We start from the raw sequence: 21,208 nt of genomic DNA, 5'->3' as shown, positions 1-21,208 counted from the left end.
CCTTGTTTGATACTTCACCACACCTCTCTAGGCCTGGGAATCGAGTAGCACAAGTACTGCAATGCTTTTGGAAGACTGCTACACTGGGCTAGTGGGTGTCCCACCAGGTGGGTGTCCCATTGACTGGACCCTTTATACCTTTATATTTGTGGGTCTACTACAAGGCCTGCCAGGGCCAAGCCCTGGACAGCTGTGAACCTTGATGGGCTGAGCATGGGAATCGGTCCTTCAGATCCATGCTTTTTTTTCAACTGCCCCCTATTGATCTCCAAGCGATATCTGCAGACTGGGCCATCATAATGACCATCCACCTGCAGATCTCTGCTGTCTCTCCCAAAACCATTCCTTCCTGCAGCCTGCTAGTGACCACACCCGCAAGCACCCTTCCTCTAAGCTTGTGACTGTATGTGTGGTACATTTGGTAATTGTTCGCCATTTTCTATATTAAGCCATTGTTGAATGCTCTGATTCTCTGGGTTGTTGGACCCCATGTTTCTGTCATCCCACTTGGGTCGTGCAAACATTTACTGCCATTTCACAGTTCTGTGGTGCTGACTTGACTTTAATCAAATATCTTAAATTAGATTCCATGAATAAACAATTTGAAGATTTTAAAGCATTTAAAACTAATAAAAAATGATTTTTTTAAAAACAAAATAAAAAAAACAAATAGGTTACATTCTAAAACTTAGGTGCAGCACTTTAATCTAAATCAAGGATCTGGACAAAAAAATATGAAAGTGAAATGAGTTACATTTTCAGATACATCATCTTCTAATTCAGATTTTGAGCAAGAAAATGTGTCTACCTCGAACTATGACTCTTACAAAGATGAAACTAATAATTTTCTGGGAAGACGTGGATAGAGTGAGGAACCAAAAGAAAGGTCTTTCAGACCAGAATAAATGTACAACAGAGAGTTTCCTCAACAACATGAGTATTCCAAATCAAAGTAGGTCTTATCATCAATAGATGAGAGTTTGACTCATATTCCAGTTTTTAATCTGACTGATAAACATCTGTCATCTATGACATTTGAGTCGGTTGTCATTCAAGGATTATAAAAAATGAAGGCCCAGAATAAACATATTGAATGTAATCTTACTAAAGACGAGTGTAGGTCACTACAAACAGTTAATTAAAATTCCTCTATAATTGTCAAACCTGCTGATAAAGTCAATTGGATCATTATTTTAAAAGCCTCTGAATATGATAATGAAGTGATAAGTCAATCAGAGACCTTAGATATTATCGCCCTTGAAAACAGATCTGACAAGTGATCTACAGAAAGTAATTGGTTCACTTACAGATAAGTCAGAACATTTCCATCACAGAAACTTACCTTCTTGATTAGTAAGAATCCACATCAGCCAGCGTTTGAATTTTTTCCAAAGGTTCATAATTTTCCTGCAAACCTTCAAGAAGACCTATCATCTGAGCGTGTTTCTTTGTGTTGGAACATCTGGCCAAATAGTTTTTTTTTAATTAAACTATCTATTATATGCACTTCTTGACCCAGTTGTGTGATATATTTAGTGCAATGGTTTTCACTTTAATTCTATATCAGATTGGTTAATATCTTTAGAACTCTAGAGCCTTTATACAAATATACCCCAATAAGAAGATTTGGAAGTAAAGAAAGAATGCTTAAATTCAAGACCTATCCCACATTAAGTTCAAACAATTGTTCTTAATTCAATTGGCTACTGAAGCATTTCAAATTTTTTAGTTTTTTAGGGAGTGTTTTTTCAACATGTTACAGGGACTTCACTGAGAGCAGTCTTTGCGCACAGTTTGGGAACCTGTATTTTGCAAAATTTTAGCCACCATATATTTGGCATGCCAATAATGTGTTTCTACCATCAATTGCTTTATATCAATGTTACATTGATGAAATTTTGGTTCGATGTGATTTCCATATGTTTTTCCGCAGGACATTTAACCACACCTGTCCCCCCAACTCCTCTTCTAAATTCTTTACTACCCTAACCCACCGCCACATACTGTCATAAAGCACCAAAGTATTGACTGAAAAGGATACGGTACTCAAAAGGATATAGATGGTAGGGTCTTCCGGATCCCTGTTCACACGATTTGATAGTTGTGAAGTCAAGTTTAGACCTTCCAAATGATACGACTCTCTGACTGATGAAACAGGCAGAGAGATGGATGACTGCAAAGGGCGTGGGTAAAGTATAGGAAGTCAGCCTAGAACAAAATAAAGTATCATAAGAAACTGCCCCAAATTGACTCTCTATGATAGAACAGTATTTGGCATTAATTCACACACTGACCTTATGACTGGGGTAGAAGAATCCAGCAGAAGTCTCTTGAGGAAAATCCGGAAAATAGAACAAACGACAAGGAAGGGTAGATTAGTAAGGGAGACTTATCCCGAACGGCACGAGGCTCACGCTAGATACCGGGTTGCTGCACCACAGGATAGCGTCCAAAGTACTGTTCACTGTCACCTTCCAACAGTCCTTGAAAAGCTTCCTTCCCACGTAGAGAAAAGTATAGAAATGAATAAATCCACCTGTTAATATCACAGATGCAGGAGTCGGAAATAGCGCCTTTTTGTGGAATAAACAAAGTACACGCGGTTCTGAACAGCCGCAAAGAAAATAGTGTGCGCGTGTGGAATTACACGCGAATAGGATTCACGCAATCCAGGCCAGCCGCGCTTGAAGACAGCGTGCGCTTGTGGAATTGCACGCGAACAGGATTCACGCAGCCCAGGCCAGCAGCGCTTGAAGACAACGTGTGCGTGTGGAATTACACGCGAACAGGATTCACGCAGTCCATGCCAGCCGTGCTTGAAGACAGCGTGCGCTTGTGGATTTGCACGCGAACAGGATACACGCAGTCCTGAACAACTGCACTTGAAGACAGCGTGCGCGTGTGGAATTACACGCGAACAGGATTCACGCAGTCCAGGTCCGCCGCTCTTGAAGACAACGTGCGCTTGTGGATTTGCACGATGATAGAATACATGCAGCCCAGGACAGCCGCGTTTGAAGACAACGTGCGCGTGTGGAAGTACACGCAAACAGGATTCATGCAGTCCAGGTCCGCCGCTCTTGAAGACAACGTGCGCTTGTGGATTTGCACGCTAACAGGATACACGCAGCCCAGGACAGCAGCGTTTGAAGACAACGTGCGCTTGTGGATTTGCACGCTAACAGGATACACGCAGCCCAGGACAGCCGCGTTTGAAGACAATGTGCGCGTGTGGAATTACACGCGAACAAACAGCTCCAGGATCAGCGTGTGGCGGAAAACACGCTATAGAAGGCCCAAGAACTAGCTGAGGAAAACTGCAAGGACACAGATCGGAGGTTCAGCTACACAACGCCAAATGATTCCATCAGAAGCAGCGAGTGAGGTTTCCACGCTACTTATATACGTAATGCCGTAGCTCACGTGACGAAGCAGAATTCATGTGAATTTAGCGACGAGAAAAGTGCAGACGTCGTTTTCCCGGCAATGAATCAAACAACCGCCATTTGGAATAGAACGGTCTAGCTGTTCTATGAGCGTAAGAGGTAGAACCACGTCCAGCATGCATGACACATACATTTGCAGTAAAATGTGTCAGAAAGAAATCGATGCTTTCTCCCTCGATGGAAAAACCTGCAATGGAATCTACCTATTCTGATATTTTAATGATATGGAGAAATGATTAATCAAAATGAACACAATTTTTAACAAGGATTAATTGCACTGCATGGCAGCCTCAAGTTACAGCTACTTGTGATCAGAATGAATTACCATTTGCATAATTATTCATTATAAAACATTAAGGGAAACTTCCAGTGATGTTCTATAGAAAACCTGCAGACAGAAACAACACTTTACATATTACAAGTCAACATCCTGCAAGCCTGTGACAAAACGTACCATTCAATCAATGCTTCGGAGCAAAAAGCAATTGCACCTCATTATCTGATTTTCAGATTCCAGCAGATATCATAACTATAAGACTTCAAAAGAGAGGCTATCCTTTTAGCCTTTTGAAAAAAAAATTATAAGAAAGTGAGATTTTACAATGATAATGGAGACAGTTTATTTACTGAAAAGAAGATAACTGAATCCATTAGAATAGTATGTGTCACGAACCTGGCATAAATTACAATTGTCAGACAATAATTTACAAAAGTCTTGGTTTGCCTTTAAGAAAGAAGTGTCTCTAGTCCATGCTATGCATGCAACAGGTGCACAAACTAAAGTAACAACCTCCATTTCGAACGGATAATTGGTCATTAATCTTACAGAAGCTGTTCAGTCTGTCAGTTTGCCACAAACGTTACAGAATGTGCACTTTCCGATATAACCTGGAATTTAAAAGCTTTCACAAATTAAAAAAAAACTCAGAATGTGATATGTATTATTTGTCGCCCTTGAAATAAGAGTTATGTAGTTAAGACACAACATTCAGTCCATTGTAGGATCAGAGTACATTGATCTCGACTCCAAAATCGAATGACTACAGCACCAATGGTTAGTCATTTTATTCAAAACAATTATAATCAAGATGATAATAAATGGTTTGCTTTTGAAAAAGTAGTTTTGGATTCTAGAGGAGATTCATTAGATGAAAAACTGTCTCAAAATGAACTATTTAGAAAGTATATAATCTTCACTCACATTTAGATGGATTATGTGACAAAATCCCTTACGAAGTGGTCCACAGGCTTGTCATTGTTATAGATGTGAGACAATTCAGATTACATTTGTATTTATAATTACAAACAGTTTATGAATTTATTTTACTGAAATAAATTAATATGTAAATCATGTATAACTAAAAGCATCAACATAAATGTTTCTGATGTGGTCAAATTGATTTTTATTAATGAATTGGAGATAAGGGAGACATGTGATTAGAGTTATGTTTTCTGGCAATTTTCAGATACCTGTGTATTTGTTGAAGTCCTCTGGAAGACATGCACCAGTAATTTCTTTGGTTAGTTGTTGAAACTAGTACATACTTAGGCTAAAAGAGATGGCTCATTGAACTAGAAGATTTTAAATCCATCTATGGTTATCTAATTTGTTTTAGAAGAAACCACTTGATTATGCATGTTGTTATCCCACACCGAGATCAGAGTTTATTGCATTTTAGGTTGCCTTTCTCTTTGTGAGTAAGTGGGACTTCTGGGTGTTTCATACGGCTTGACTCTGGCAGACATATTTCTGGAAAGTATTCCATTGCATAAAGCCCACTGTATAGATGTGTTGCTTGTGACATACAATTTCTGTTGGGAACTGCCATTGCCTAAGTGGTACTGAGTGGCATTCAAGCCTGAAGAGTCAGGGGTATCACAAGTCTGGGATCTAGGTGTTGATCTGCGGAGACATGGGGGTAATTTTGCAGACTTGCTCTCCCTGGTAAGGGGGTCATACCTTCTACGCCATCCGGTGGTTCTCTGTTGTTTGACCCTCAGGTCCGTATCCCTGATCTCAGGTATTGCTTCTTACTGGGCCACTTACTCCTCACAAAGTCCTAACATCCCCTATCTCTAGGTGCTTCAGGGCGTAGTGATGGGGTGACTACACTATGGCTGGTGATGAACTGTAAGACTGAGTGATCCCTTGTTTACTTCCTCTGTGCCCCACATATTGGAGCATGTAGTGGCACCATACCTCCATGTTCACCTCAGTCCCATTTGCAGACATTGGTATCTAGTCACATAGTGCACAAATAAAATGGATGACATAATAGATGATGATCTTGTCATTGTAGTCAGCCAGTGCAACAAGTCAAAAGGTATCTGGATGAGCCATTCACTAGAAACTCTTTTGGTGAGGAGTCAAGGCCAAGGATGATCCGTACCTGCTGCGGTTCTGCATCACATAGTCATTGGTTGCTTTGTGCTTGACAAACCGGTGCTGAAGCATGTACAGACGCAACATCCATTTGGTGGAAACCTGGTTGCGGCTACTCCAGGGCATCCATGAGCTATTTGCAGTCTATGTAACAGCTGCCAAGTTTCAATAGAATGTATGAAATGGCTACATACAGTGTGATCTATAACTGTGTGGCTGAACCATGTTTCCATTTTTAGGAAGCCTTGTGTTATCAGGTAAAACTAATGTGCAAAATGGTGCACAGCGTGTTATTTCCGTTTGTCGTTATAGGCAAAATTCACTTCCATTTTATCACACAACATCAAAGGTAAAGGGCTAGCGGTAGGAAGAAGGACAGTGAGATGCTTCCCAAATGAAGTTGTCCTATTGCACACTACCCAGCTAGGAGAGGAAACAGGGAGTAAAGGGTCCCACTCTTTAGTGCCTGCTACATGCTTGTCTCTGTCCTCCTTTAGAACTGGCACTAATTGGCTGTTTGCAATTGCAACTGTCGGCAGTCCAGAAAGTTACAATATGGTTGTCCTTAGGAATTTCCTAATATTAAGGATGTATTCCCTCAGGATTGATGAAACAACCCTTATGTACTATCACCCTAAGAAATAAGGACAAGTGCAATGGCTTAAGGAAATCCAGGGAACTGAATCATGGATTCTTTTCTCAAATAACCTAATGCCTGAAGTCAAAATTGATATTGAAGACTGATGGACTCAGTGTGTTTTGTTATGACCATGTACCTCTCTAAGGAATGAGGACAGTTATCTCAGGAGGATGACTGTCTCGGGAGGATAGCTCAGGGGCAACGTGCTCACCTTGGAAGCAAGACGACACAGAGCAACACCGGTTCAAACCCTGGGACCGTGCTTAGAAACCTCTGGGTATTAAGCGCGTTATAAATAACCTATCATATCATGTTATATTTTGTAGTCAGTAGTAAGGAGAATGCCTATGGCTTGCCTCTATACTAAAGCCATCTTGAATGTGATACACTTTAACTGGGCTCTGTAATTCATGTGATATTCCTTATGCATTTCAAGGTTTCTCATTGAGCACCATATTTGTTTCTACGTGTATGTGAGTTATTTTAATGCTAAGTTTGTACTATGTTACTATTTCAAAATTAAATTCTTTGTATATGCTGCCGCAACTTTGTGTGCATTGAATGTCCAGTAATAATAAGTGAGCTTCTCACTGTCTAGAAAGCAGTAAAATCCTCTTGTTGTACATATTTGTTTCTAGGTGTATGTGAGCTATTTTCATGCTAAGTTTGTACTATGTTACTATTTCAAAAATAAATTCTTTGTATATGCTGCCGCAACATTGTGTGCATTGAATGTCTAGTAAGAATGAGTGAGCTTCTCACTGTCTAGAAAGCAGGAAAAACCTCTTGTTGTACATATGTGTTTGCAAGAAATAACCAGGGCCCACATTATTTTTGAGCCCCCTTCGAAAAAATAAAAAACACAAGCTACAGAGCTGTTTTCCCCAAGAATAATATGCGCTGGTTGAAGTGGGCATAGAGAAATGGAGCAGAAGGGACAGATGGATGTGGAACAAAGACAGACTGAAAGGCAGTGAACACAAGTGAGAGTAGAACGATAAGACACAGAGTGCAGGATAGACTCACAAAAAAATCAAGTTGGCAATAGGGATAGAGCAGAGATAACGAGAAAGTCGGAGGACTCAAAAATGAGACATAGGGATATTTGTAAATAAAATGAGGGGACAACGTTCTAGATTGCTCAACGAATGCGCTGGACAGAGAGACTGGTACGGAAAACAAGGGACGAGAGAGTGAGACACAGCTTTCTAATGGGATAGTACTGACATTCCTACACTGTGCTGTTACAATACTCATGTGTAGATAGCTGCACTGCTCAGCTGCAACTAGGGGTGTACTGAATAGTAAATGTACTATTCGGCCTAATACCAAATAGTTGGCTTACGTATTTGGCCAGAGCCGAATAGTGAGCCGAATAGTGTTTTACTACTAGAAATGTGTCAATATATGCATAACAAACCAAAACTGTTGGCTTTGCCAATGCTGTTTTAACAGGACTTCAGTGAAGGACATGCATAGTACTTATAAATAGATCATAGCTGTAACTAAGATTTAGAAGGGGAGTTTTATTATTGCTTGCTTTGATTGTCTAATAAGAAATTTGCTAGGGAACTGGTGTTGTGTGGGAGTTTTCAGTTGAAAACATTTCAACTCCAATTACTTTTACCCTGCCTTCTCTCCAGGATACCTAACAGTTGAGGTCTTGTGGTCAGCTCTGAACCCACTGCAGGAGTGGATTTGAGACAGGGGTCCCGACAGGACTTTAGTGTATACACAGAGAGCAAATTTGATGAAGGTGGACTTATACATGCTCTATAGATAGATAGCCAACCATCCAGAATCATGGCAGATTTTATAAATGTGCTGATCTGTCAATGTGTGGCTTATATAGAAGTTGTTGGCTTTTATTTCTAAAGGGGAAAAACAAAACTGCACAAAATTACTGGTTGCAAGAAAGTAGGCATTGAAAAAAGCCAATATATTAGCTAGTATAAAGGCACTGTTTTCTGTGTTGCCATCTATAAACATCTTATGTCTATGCCCCTTGGTCGCCAGTTAAATGTTGTTTGGGGATCTCGCTGTCTTCGGGTCGCCTAGGGCGTTTTGAGCCAGGGAGGGTGGGACTGGCGAGGGTTGGGGTTGATCTCTGGCTGTCTGCTTTCCAGAGGTGTTTGGGTAAAGTACGGTCGGCGTTGTGCTGCTGATGGTCACTGGCCCCACGTGTGTATGCAAGCTCTGCTGGGGTCCTCGGGGCTCCTTTCAGGTCTCTTATTTTCTGGACTTCCTTTTGTGCCAGCTCACAACATGTGCAAATACTTTCTGAGAGCCCACACTAAAGAGTTAAATGAGTGTGAATTAGCAGATGGGCAAAATATTTTCAGGCAAAGCGTAATTGGGAGATTTTGCCTGCCATTCCGCGGAGGTGCCCTAGGGGTGTAACGGTATTAGTTTTATGTCGGTATGATAACCTTCTTGCCAAATGACGGTATATCATGGTTATCGCGGTATAGCAGGTGGAGTTAACTAATCTTAACAAATATTTTTTAAAAGGTCATAAATTGTCAGATTTATCATCGCAAACAAAATCAGGCACCCAGGGCCAGAATTGGGCTTTTCAACATACTTTCCACTGAAATGACACCCCTTGCTTCCACCAAACACACGCGTGGAGAGGAGATGGGGGGGGGGGGAGCCCTGCTGCGACTGGCAAAGCAAACTGAATAGCTTTTCTTAAGTGGTCATTTAGGCTTTTAGCTCCCCCACTGGCTACTGGTGAAGATGAACATGTTGCCATCCTGATAACCTGCATGCCACAGATCAATGTAGGCTGATGGTAGCATATGCTTGTGCGCATACACACACACACACACACACACACGCACACGCACACGCACACGCACACGCACGCACACAATCTCTCTTTACGTTACAGCCTTCAGTTTACTTGCGGGCCAAAAGGTGTTCAGTATTCACAGACATGTTACCCTTTGGTATGGCAGCAGGGAATACCCACATAGCTGAGTGAATTCAATGATGGAACCAGGGAAATCCCCCATTGTCATTTGGGGGATATGTCATATGTTTAGCAAACATTATCCATTATAAATATATAACCCCAAAGCCGCCATCCCAAAGTAAACCCTTTTCCTTTTTTGGCACTGTATTTATTCTTCCTATTGCTAACATATTGATTTTATGTCAGGCACGTGTGGTTTATGGAATGGCATTAAAAACTACTCCAACTGAAACTACTTGGCAGACAGCACATCCAACAGTGCAGGACCAAGACTGTGCAGCACTTCCTTACTGCAGCCTTTCCAAATGAGATTGAAAAGCACACTTAACGGTATAAACGGTATACCGGTATAAACAATGTGACAGTTATTATTGTTCAATTAAGTGGTTCACGGTATCTTTAACGGTATACCGTTATACCGTTACATCCCTTGTGCCTTCTATTTCTTACTATTAATGCTGTGCAGGAGTGGGCAGAGGGGGACGGCTTAGAGACACAACTGCAAGTTCGCTGGGATGCCTTGGAAAGCCTGGGGCTGGAGCAGTCATCCCGTCTTTGGGTCACAGCGACAGGGGACTGAGACTGCCCCTCCCTTGCCAGCCAACATTGAAAGCTCATAGGCCTCCGATAGGCCAGTTCTAGCTCCTGCACGTGCATATTATGCCACGCCTGCTCGTGCATTAACCCTGCACATGCAGTGTTTGGAGGTGGCGCAAAAGAGATGCGTTCCTGGGGTGGTGTTACATAAACATTGCGCTGGTGCTAGGGCAAGCAGCACTTGTTTTCCTTTGTGAAAAACAAATATAATTTCAAGGAATGTTTGCATCAGGGCAATGGAATAAGTGTAGGATAAACAATGCTCTGGTGCAGGGGTGCATTGAAAGAGTATGTTTTTGTACTAAGGGAATGTTTGCCCTAGTGATAACGGCACTTGTGCATGTCCCCAGTTTCTGTAATATCACCCCAGATTCTCACTCCAAGTACACCGATTTCCCGCGCCCAGTCGGCTCTGCATTTCAGGACATCACCCTTCTTATCTTCGACACCGTTCATTGACTGCAGCCCCCCACACACTCCCACCCCAACCCGCAACACGCTGCACCTCCGCAGCCTTTCGAGTTATGCAAAGGAGGGCATCCTGGAATTGGACACCATGGGGCACCCCTCGCAACCCCCTCTCCCCCCGCCATGGGGCACCCTTTCCCTCCCAGGCTCCTGCTGTATTTACCAAGCAGGAGACCAGTCCAAGGTGTTTTATTTGTCTCCCAAGTTCCTCTGGGACCTTTTATTTGTGCAGTGCAGAGGCAGACACCAGCATACAAAGTGCACTTCACATACAAGAAATCTGGTGACAGCAACACTACTGATAGGAAGAATTGTGACATTGCTGTCAAAAATCAAGGTTATTAAAAGCTATTGAACACTTGTTAAGGGCTTAAGTGGTCACGGAATGTGGAGAGATGCAAACCAAACCATTTGTTACCATGGAACTCTACCCCACAGGGCCTGAAGGACGTGCAAACCCTAGGTTAGCTGCAGGCTAGCTGCCGGGATGGATAGCTCAGAAATGAAGCGCTGTCCTCGGAAGTGGTTCCAAGCTGCATCAAGTGTGTGCTCCCGTCCTGGCTGACTCAGACCATCTTCTTAGCAAACACGAACTCAGTTGCATTCAATGGGGCAATAGTAGTAGGTGTGGTTACAGTGCTTAAAAAGGGAGGAATACGGCACAAATCGCTTTATTCAAACATGATTTCTTTTCATAGATAGCTTTCCTTTTGCACTCAACGTTACCATGCACCTCATTGCTTCACATTAAATACCACATTCACATAAGTGGCAGCAAAGTGTGCACGAAATAACACATGCAACGTACATACAATTTTTATTTATTTTATTTTAGTATTTGTATAGCGCGCTGCAACCAGAGGGCATAGAGGTGCTGAGAAGAATACATATGCAGGCTTGCTTGAGGGTTACAAGATAGCGGCCCAGTACAGTTGATAGAACAGTTACATCAAATAGAGTAGGTTACAAGTCAGGTGCAGTAAGCATAGACAATCATAGACTGAGACAGTAGGGGGAGGCAATTTAGGTAAAAAGCTTGGTCTTCAGGGCTTTACGGAAGGTTGTGTGTGATTCGATCATCCTGAGTTGGGCAGGGAGGGTGTTCCAGTGACTTGCAGCCAAAGTAGGGAAACTGGAGCCACCGGCTCTGACTCTTCGTGTATGAGGAACAGTGAAGCGATTGGTCTGGCGGGTGTTTTTATGGAGATCCTCTGAGCTAAGTAGGCAGGTGCCAGTCCATGGATGCATTTGTGTGCAATGGCCAGTGTTTTGAAAATGATCCTTTCTTTGACGGGCAGCCAGTGGACCTGCCTTCTTACCCCAGAGATGTGCTCTCTGCGATCAATACCCGTTGCGGCCCTCAATGGCGCTTTTTCCACTACTTTGCAGGATTTTATAAATGTCACCCTGTGTCCCCGCTGCCTCTCCAGCTGATCCCTTTCCCAATCCACGCAGTATAAGTCATTGAGGGTGTAAGATGTTAGGACGTCACTTGGCGCTTTGTTTCCAGCCTCTGGGTGTTGGTCTTATCCTCTGCAGGTCACGAAATGCACATGTGTGCCCCTGCATCGGGGTTCCATCCACATCAGCAGAGCAGTGCAGGGGCTATTGGTCATTGCACGCCCTGTGCAGCTAGGGTTAGCTCACTCGCTTAACCCCTTAGGTGCAGCAGTGTATCCAGCAGTGCGTCCATTGTACTATCTCCCCTTTAAATGTAAACACATCAACGTTGATACCATTGGCAACAGGAAGCTAGCCAGCTTTGCTCCTACACTCCAATATGTATGTACAAGACATGGTTTATAACTTTACTTGTGCTCTCTCTGTAATTTTGGGGCTCACGAGAACCCAGTCTATCTACCGTGACCACTGTCTGCATGCATATGAACTAGGCGTGTAACTTCGGCTTCGAGTATCATTCAAGTAAGTATTTGGCTGAATGCTGCATAGTTGGTTTTCAATCGGAATACCTTTTATTAGTTGTCCATTATGATCATTGTAGTAATAATCTGCTCCTTTGGCAAACTATCCTGGGGAGAGGGGACGATACAGGAATAGGTCCTGTCTGTGAAATTACGCTTACAACACCCGTGAATTATCCATCCCAACCCTTTTCTTAGTGATTCCCTAATGTGATTTAGATAAAACCCCTAGACCCGACAGGGTTTTGTACCACCTATCTTGTTGTGTTTACCAATAAAGGTGTTTAACTACATTTCTGCCTTGTGTGCTCCATTGGTCTTTTGTCACAGTTGGGAAATAACTCCTAATATTTGAAAAAGAAACAATTTTATTTGTGGTGCAAACACTGTCAATGTAGCTTTGAATACATAGCAGACGTGATATAGAGTTACAAGCAAGGAACTTAAAAAAAAAAAGTACCCGCATATGTGTTTTTATTTCCATTTATGTTTTATTTGTGCCCTGTATACAGGCAGCAGATTGCACAAGTGCTTCAAGGCGCCAAAGTCATCTGGTCATAGCCAAGATGTAAGAACCTGCAAAGACCATTGACAATTCATTAGAGTCAGCAAGTAAATACCTTCAAGGCACAAGAGAGTACATTGCAAAATTGCTAAGGAGACAGAGGGGGCAAGGTGAGAGGCTCAGCAGGGAAAGGAGTGATGAAGGGAGGGTTGGGTTGGAGTGCAAGTAAGTGCAATTTACTAAAGAGGTAAACGTGCTATGGGTCTGGAGGTTCATATCAAGTAAGTGCTATTGTGGTAAAAGGGAGATGAAAGGAAGATTGGATGAGTTGGTGGGAGAAGTGTTAGCCAAGATGGAAGGAGGGGTAGAAGGGAGGGGCGTCTGTGTCTACGTGCGCATATAGTTGAAAAAGCGGGTGTCTAGATGGAGGAGAGAGTAGATTCATTAGAGTGAAGTGGTAGGTTTCAGCAGGTGGGGTGTTAGGTTTTGTGATTAGTTGATAGTGACCCGTTGACAGTGAGCTGTCTTGAGTTCTTGAGTTGTGACACCAAACAGCTAGCTTGTCTCCAGCTTTATCCTACCTATTTAGCATCATAACTTGAATAGAGGGGGGCGTGGCTAACTGCCATGTGAAGAAGACGTGCTCTGGGTGCGCTCCGATCGATGCAACCAACATAAGCTGTTTTTCCATATAATTCAGGAACCCCTGAAGCCGGCGAACCTCCTCATCAAACGCTGATATCTTCCAGCACCCGCAGGCTGCTTTCCGCGCCAGAGTGCGACTTCCCTGGACTGAACGGCTGCATGAAAAGACACCACTGATCTGAGCCAAAATGGCGGCTCCCTCTGCCTCAGATACGCGGCAGCCCATGCACTAGAACCGCACCTGGACCGCAACGCCGAGCCGGCTGAGCCGATCGGACACCCTCGCGCACATACTTAGACCCAACAGCACCTGCGGTCCTGCCCGACCTGTGCGGGGAGCCAGCTGAGGACACACGCGGCTGGGTGTGCGGCTGAGAGAAGGAGCTGCTGAGGCGCGGTGCCCTTCTGCCGCGAACAGAGCCCTCGGAGCTGCCGCAGGGAGGAAGAGCGGAAAGCCCCAGGCACTGCAATGCCCGCGAGGTGAGCGGGGGAGACAAGCCCTATAACAGCAGGAACACCGGCTAGAGGCTCGAATATCACAAGCGCCGGGCCTGCACCCCCCCCATGCCCTGCAGATCACTGGGACCTCCTGGAGAGGGGCAATATGCCTAATGATACATCGGACAACCCCGATATATGGATTCCTGAAGGGCAGCCCTTGGAGACACAGTCGGGCCCCTGCACGTGAACGGCCCACCCTGCTGGACCTGGGTCGAATAGCCGGTTCCTCCACACCAACCTTCGCTGCAGCAGGAGCTCTGGGACTGCACCCGGACTGCGGCGCCGAGCAAGTCGACCTGTTCGGACGCTCTCCCGCACACACAGGGGCCCATCATACCTGCTGTTCGGTCCGACCCGAGCGGGGAGCCAGCAGAGGACACACGCAGCTGGGAGCGCAGACTGAAGGAGGAGCTGCCGAGACACTGCGCACGGCCTGCCACTGGCGGAGCCCCTGGAGGTGCGGCTGTAGCGAAGAGCGGAGAGCTCGGGCTTCGCTAAGCCCACGAGGTGAGCGGGGGGGAAAGCCCATTGACGGCAGGTGCACCAGGGGGTGCCGCAAGTACCCTGCCTGCAGTCCCCCCCCCAAGCGTAGCATACTCACTGGGACCTCCAGGGGGTGCGCAACATGCGCACAACCCCCCCGAACAAATTGCATATCCAGGACCCTGAAAGGCTGCCCCGGGTGTCTCGGCCTGGCCCCTGCGCATAAGCGGCCCTGCCTGGTGGGGCGACCTACCTCGAAGCACAGAGGGCCCACAGGGCACATCACAGGCCCATTCCAAGGAACCCCCCCCCACACCTAGCATAAACACTGGGACCCCCAGGGGGGTGCTAAACCCACCGAATATACTGCGCACCTGAAATCCTGTGGAGCAGCCCCGGGTGACGCGGCATGGCCCCTGCACGTGGGCAACCTACTCTGCAGGTCCGCCATTGGACCAGATACTGGTGAGGCGGTCTACCACGAGGCACGGAGGGCCCACAGCGCGTGCCACGAGCCAATACCATAGATCTCTCCCAAGCTCCCAACACGACCACGCTTACAGGACAAGCTGCACTAGGCAGCCCAACCATTAAACGCCTGCATCGGAGATCATACGGCCACCCCACCTCACCACACTCTGGCCACCCCAAGCCCACGCCAGAGATGACAGAGAGCCAACAGACTAACTGATATGTCCACTAAAGGGGCCAGGTCCAAGCAGCGCCAAACCACTATAGATACCTTCACGGCTGGGGGACCCACAGTTTCTGAAACCATGAACGGCGCAATCACAGAAGGGCAGCCTGACCCCCCGGGGACGGCTACTGAACCTAGCAACACCCATATCCTCGAAGCCATTAAACTGTTCCAGACCACTATGGAGCACAAAATTGACGCGGTGGCCATAGACCTGGGCCTCCTATGCCAGGACGTCCGCTCCCTGGCCAACAGGACTGATACGCTAGAGGCACAGGTTCGCGAAAACACTGGAGCCAAAGCGGTGCTCCTCAAAGACACTGATGAGCTACAGCAAAGAGTGAAGAACTTGGAGGACAGGGCCGAGGAGGCAGAAGGGCGGGCATGCCGGAATAACATCCGCCTCCTGGGCCTGCCGGAGGGCATTGAGGGATCCGACCCCACTGACTACATGGAGAACCTCCTACTACAGGAGATAGGCGCTGAGAAACTTTCCCAGAGCTTCACGATTGAGAGGGCCCATCGATCCCTCACTAAAAGACCCCCCCCTGGCACCCCACCCAGACCAATGATAGCGAAAGTTCTTAAATATAGGGACCGGGAGACCATCCTAGCCTACTCACGGTCAGCGGCCAGATCCATAAAGACTCTGCCAAAATATCCATCTACCCCGACTACACCTTCCAGGTCCAAATGAAGAGGGCACAATTCATACATACCAAAGCCAGATTGAAGACAGCCGGGCTGCGCTACATGCTCCTATATCCCTCCAGATTGAAAGTAATACGCAACAACAAAGCCCACCTATTAAGCCCGGGACTGGATGGACAGGGAACAGATCCCTGACATTGAAGTAAAGAGACAACAACCACGTTGACCCACACCACACGATGGCAACATTTGGGTCCAATGACCCACATGGACCCTTCCACGCAATGCTAAGCTCAACGCAGCTGGATGGATTCTTCACGGCGAGGCACCAGAGACGAACATTCTTCTACCCCCGGAAGGTTCCTTTTTTGGGTATACACATACCCGCCCGTAGTGCACCAGGCGACCAATGTACGGTCTAACGGAGCGGAAACGGGACAGTCACAACGAGGGAGAACTCGCTCAACCTGTTTTAAGTTTGGGGCGTTTAAAGTTATGGGGGGGAGAGGAAACGGGAGTTGGCAAGGAAGTTAGGTGCCGGAAAGGGGAAACACCAAGACCACCAACGTCCTCTACACACAGCACAGAAAAACACACGGGCCCTATGCTTGGAGAGTTCAAGATCATGGTGGAGTGGGACTGGGGGTGTTGGCATTAAAGTCAGGAACTTCCACCAAAAAGCACCTAGACCACCGAAATACTCCACACGTCTCTTGCCACTAACGAGGCCCCGAGCCAGACCAGAAACGGACGCTAGATCTCCAGACACCCATGGCTGACACGATAGAAACAACGTCGCATCCACGCATATTTGAAAATATGCAAAGCCGGGATAGCCATGCTCCAAGAAACGCACCTAACTGCAGATAAATTGAAGGCACTGGCCAAGACTTGGCGAGGGACCGTGATAGGTTCCTCCTACTCCTCTTATGCCAGGGGAGTCTTGATCTGGGTTGACCCAACCATCCCCTTCAGACTAATAAGCACAAAGACAGATGATGAGGGTAGGATGGCACTGGCGTGCGGCACCATTCAATGCAGAGAGATATGCCTAATTAGCACCTACGCACCGAACCATGACGCTACTGCTTTCTTCCATTCCCTGTACTCACGGCTCAGCTCTTACAGGGACAGCGTCATGATCTGGGGAGGCGATCACAATTGCACCCTGGACCCCCTAAAGGATAGATCAGAAAATAAACATACCCGCCCATCCCCTCTGGCCAAACTTTTGTCCAAACTGACTCATCAGCTGTTACTCCGAGACTTGTGGAGAGAACTACACCCAGAACAACGCGAATTTTCCTTTTACTCCCCACCCCATGCTGTCCACACTAGGCTGGGTTATCTGTTTATAAGTCAAGAACAACAAGCTATGTTTAGTGACGCCCTTTACCTGCCCAGGGTGCTGTCTGACCACTCCCTGCTTTTGGCCACCTGGGATGTATTTCCACCTAGACCCCCGGATCCACCTGGAGGCTTAAAGCCGAAGCCCTTCACGATACAGCTTTCCGGGAACACATAAGTGATAGTACTGAGGATTACTGGGAAAGAAATTTGAATAGAGTCAAATATATAGGCACTGCATGGGAGGCATACAAGGTGGTCATGAGGGGGGAAATGATTGCGTCCATAGGCGGAGCCCAAAGATCCATCATATCCTCTCTAGAACGCTCTGAGGGCGAGCTGGGAGAATTGGAAAGCAGGGCTGACTCAACCCCAGAACTCCTTCATAAAATAACCGACCTGAAGCAAATCTGTTTAACACACTGGGAATCCCTGGGGAAATTGAGTTACGCTAAACACACTGAAAGAACCCACGCCCTGGGAAACAAACCTGGAAAACTCCTAGCCTGGCTGTATAAAAGAGAGATCCCCCGTACACCCATTTGCCAAATCCTTAAGCCAGATGGCTCCACCGCACATACCCAAAAGGAAATCAACTCAGTCTTTTCAGATTTTTATCACAACCTGTACTCAGAGACCCCACCCGTAGTTGATACCGGTATTGAAGATGTCTTGGACATCATTGAGCTGCCTAAACTGGACTCACAGATGGCCGAAACACTTTACGAGCCCATCACTCCCGATGAAGTAAAGGTGATCATTAGATCCCTTCCATCTGGAAAAGCCCCAGGTACTGATGGCCTCCCTGGGGAGTTTTATAAGACTTACGAGGAGACTCTTGCCCCACTGCTGGCCCAGGTGTTTAATGAGGCATATGAGCGTGGCACCCTCCCTGACACCATGAGGGAAGCCGTAATCATCCCCCTCCTCAAGCCTTGCAAAGCGGGAACGGACTGCGGTTCCTACAGGCCCCTCTCTATGTTAAACGTTGATAGCAAGATCCTAACCTCCCTCCTAGCGAACAGATTGCGTAGGGTAATACCACATTTAATCCACCAAGACCAAACGGGCTATGTGCCCAGGCGCTCCATAACCGAGAACCTGCAGAGATTGCTCCATGTTATATACAGCACGGAACTGAGGCCTCAGAAATACGCGGTCGCGTCATTAGACGCCACCAAAGCCTTCGACTCAGCCCGATGGGAGTGGCTATATGCCACCATGGTAAAAATGGGGATAGGACCAGGCTTTTTGAAATGGACCAAATTGGTTTACACCAACCCAACCGCCAGGGTGCGTACTAACAAGACATACTCTGATACGTAGTCCCTCCACAGAGGCACCCGCCAGGGATGCCCACTGTCCCCGATGCTATATATCATCCCCACCGAACCCGTGGCCGCATACCTTAGACAGGAATACAGAGATGGGGGCATTGAGATTGACGGGGTGACCCACCTTGTCTCCATGTACGCTGACGACACATTATTATACTTACACAATCCCGAACACCTCCTGCCCTACATTCTTGAAACTCTTGAAGGATTCTACAATCACACGGGAATCCGGATTAACAAAGACAAGTCCTGCCTCTACCAGCTAGCTGCACTATACAGGGAAGATTTCAGATCCCTGCCTCTCCTAGATCTGCAATGGCAGGTGACCTCCTTTAAATACCTGGGAATCACCATACACCGAAACACATACACGGAGCACATCCTCAATACGGTTAGAGCTAAAGATGCCCTGGAAAAATCCATGGATTTCTGGGGGAAGCTTCCGCTCTCTATGGCCGGGAGGGCGGGCCTCCTCAAGATGGTAGCACTTCCCCGCCTATTACTCAATTTTACCAACGTCCCCTATAGCATCCCCCCCTCCTTCTTTAGAGATATTAATAAATTATGCAGGCGGTTCCTCTGGCAGGGGGGCAGGCACAGGGAGGCGCTGGAGATACTCCAAAGACCCTACGAGAGGGGAGGATTGAAAGTCCCCAACTTTGAACTGTACTACCTCGCAAGCCAGCTAAGACACGTCATGCGATGGATGGCCGACGAGATCACTACTGACACCAGACTTCTCCAGCCGTCCCTGACCGGCCTCCTACTCAGAGACCTACTCTGGGCCAAGGAGGGAGCCCTAAGGCACTATCCATACCTAGCCAAGCTCGGAACCCAGCTCTGGAAAAGGGCTTGCAGAACAGTGGGAGCCGTAGATCCATATTCCCCACAAATCCCCATAGCAGCAGTCATGGCCCATCGTCCATGGGGCCATCTAGAAACACGTGCACAATGGGAGCCCTGCGGTGTGGCTACCCTGGGAGACCTGGTTCAGGACCAAGAAATCCTAACATTCTCCAGCCTCAGCGAGACCACGGAGCTACCAGCAGGCCAATCCCTACTCCACAGAGCAGTAATGCAAGCTATGAAGGACAGATGGCCCGTGGCTGCCATCCTAGCAACGGACAACGAGGTCATAGAAACAATGTTAAACACTGCCGAAGGAGGCCATGAAACCTCGCGACTCTATGAAGCCTTAATGTTAGGCACGACCAGGAGAAGAGGAAAGTGGGAAACGAACTAGGCCTAGAATTCGAGGACAAAGAATGGGAGAAGGTAACCCTCTACCACAAGAAAATTTCCAGAAACGCCCACTTACAATTTATCCAACTGTATATCACCAACAGGGCTTACCTTACTCCGGAAACAATATCAAATTTCAAGGGCGCTGCAACCCAGCTATGCCCCAAATGCAACGAGCCGAGGGCAGGAATGACTCATATGTTCTGGGGTTGCCCAGTGATACGCACCTTTTTGTCACAGGTACGGGGAAGGGTGGCAAAAGCAGACATTGAACTGGAAGTACACGATCCTGCGGCCTGTATCCTGGGCAGATACAGGCGTAACCACAAAAACAAGCCGCTAAACAGACTCAGACTTAATTTATATCACTGCGAAAAGACGCATAGCCATGGGTTGGAAGAGTCCCAGAGGCCCGATCGAAGCTCAGTGGTGGGGTGACCTTACGAAGTGGATAGCTCCCGAGACCGGAGCATGGGAAACCGCAATCCACGAACAGAGGCTGGACTCCAGTGAGGAACTACACTGCTGGGTGTCGCTGACTGTACCATTGCTCCACCCTTGAACGGCGGAGGATTCCTCAGAGGGAGCGGTCAGCCCTGGCCATTAAACCGGCTTGATTAGGACTGCTAGTTGACCGTGGTCTTGGGGGAAGGGGGGAGAGGGAGGTGGGAAGGGGGAAATTGTGGATGTTTGTTACATACGCAGCATACGATAAAGTTTATGGTTTGTTAATTTGTTGAAAACCAATAAAGAAAGTTTAAAAAAAAAAAAAAACTTGGATAGAGATGCCTAGAGCTGTACTATGGGCAGTGCATACACTCACTCATTCACAAAGCTAGGCTAACTTAGACATACGAAATGTGCCAGCCCAAGCTGAAAGAGGCCATGTGGGACATTGTCTTACCACACATCTGCTCAGTCTGTGGGGAAAATGTCTCTGCTGGACTCTAACTAATGTGGCTCTGACTGATCACGATCAACCAGGTCCTGTAGTTAGGAAAGCTGGGTGGAATTACGAGCACTCACAAATGAGGGTGGGTTTGGATCTGTGGCTCCTCTGGGAGCAAAGACCTGGATTTAGCTGGCTGGAGGCGCTCGAGGGCTGCTTGGAGCTTTATGGGCATGGCTGGAGTGATGTGGAAGACGGGATCCCTCCTAGGAAGAGGCTGGACTCCTCTGTGCGTTATCTGCATATTATGCGTTGTTCAGCCCAATGTACCCAGGGCACAGTGAACTTTCCCTTCTAAATGATTGCAGCAGGGATGCCTTAAGTCACACGTGTGTAGCGTCAAATGACCAGAATGGAAGAGAGAGGAGGAAAGTAGTGGCTGCTACATCCTAATGAAAATGCTGAAATGCAATGGCAT

The sequence above is a fragment of the Ambystoma mexicanum genome, chromosome 1q (assembly GCF_040938575.1).
Source record: "Ambystoma mexicanum isolate Mex_15411 chromosome 1q, UKY_AmexF1_1, whole genome shotgun sequence".
NCBI classification, from domain to species: Eukaryota; Metazoa; Chordata; class Amphibia; order Caudata; family Ambystomatidae; genus Ambystoma; species Ambystoma mexicanum.
Note: the sequence above shows the minus strand (reverse complement) of the source record.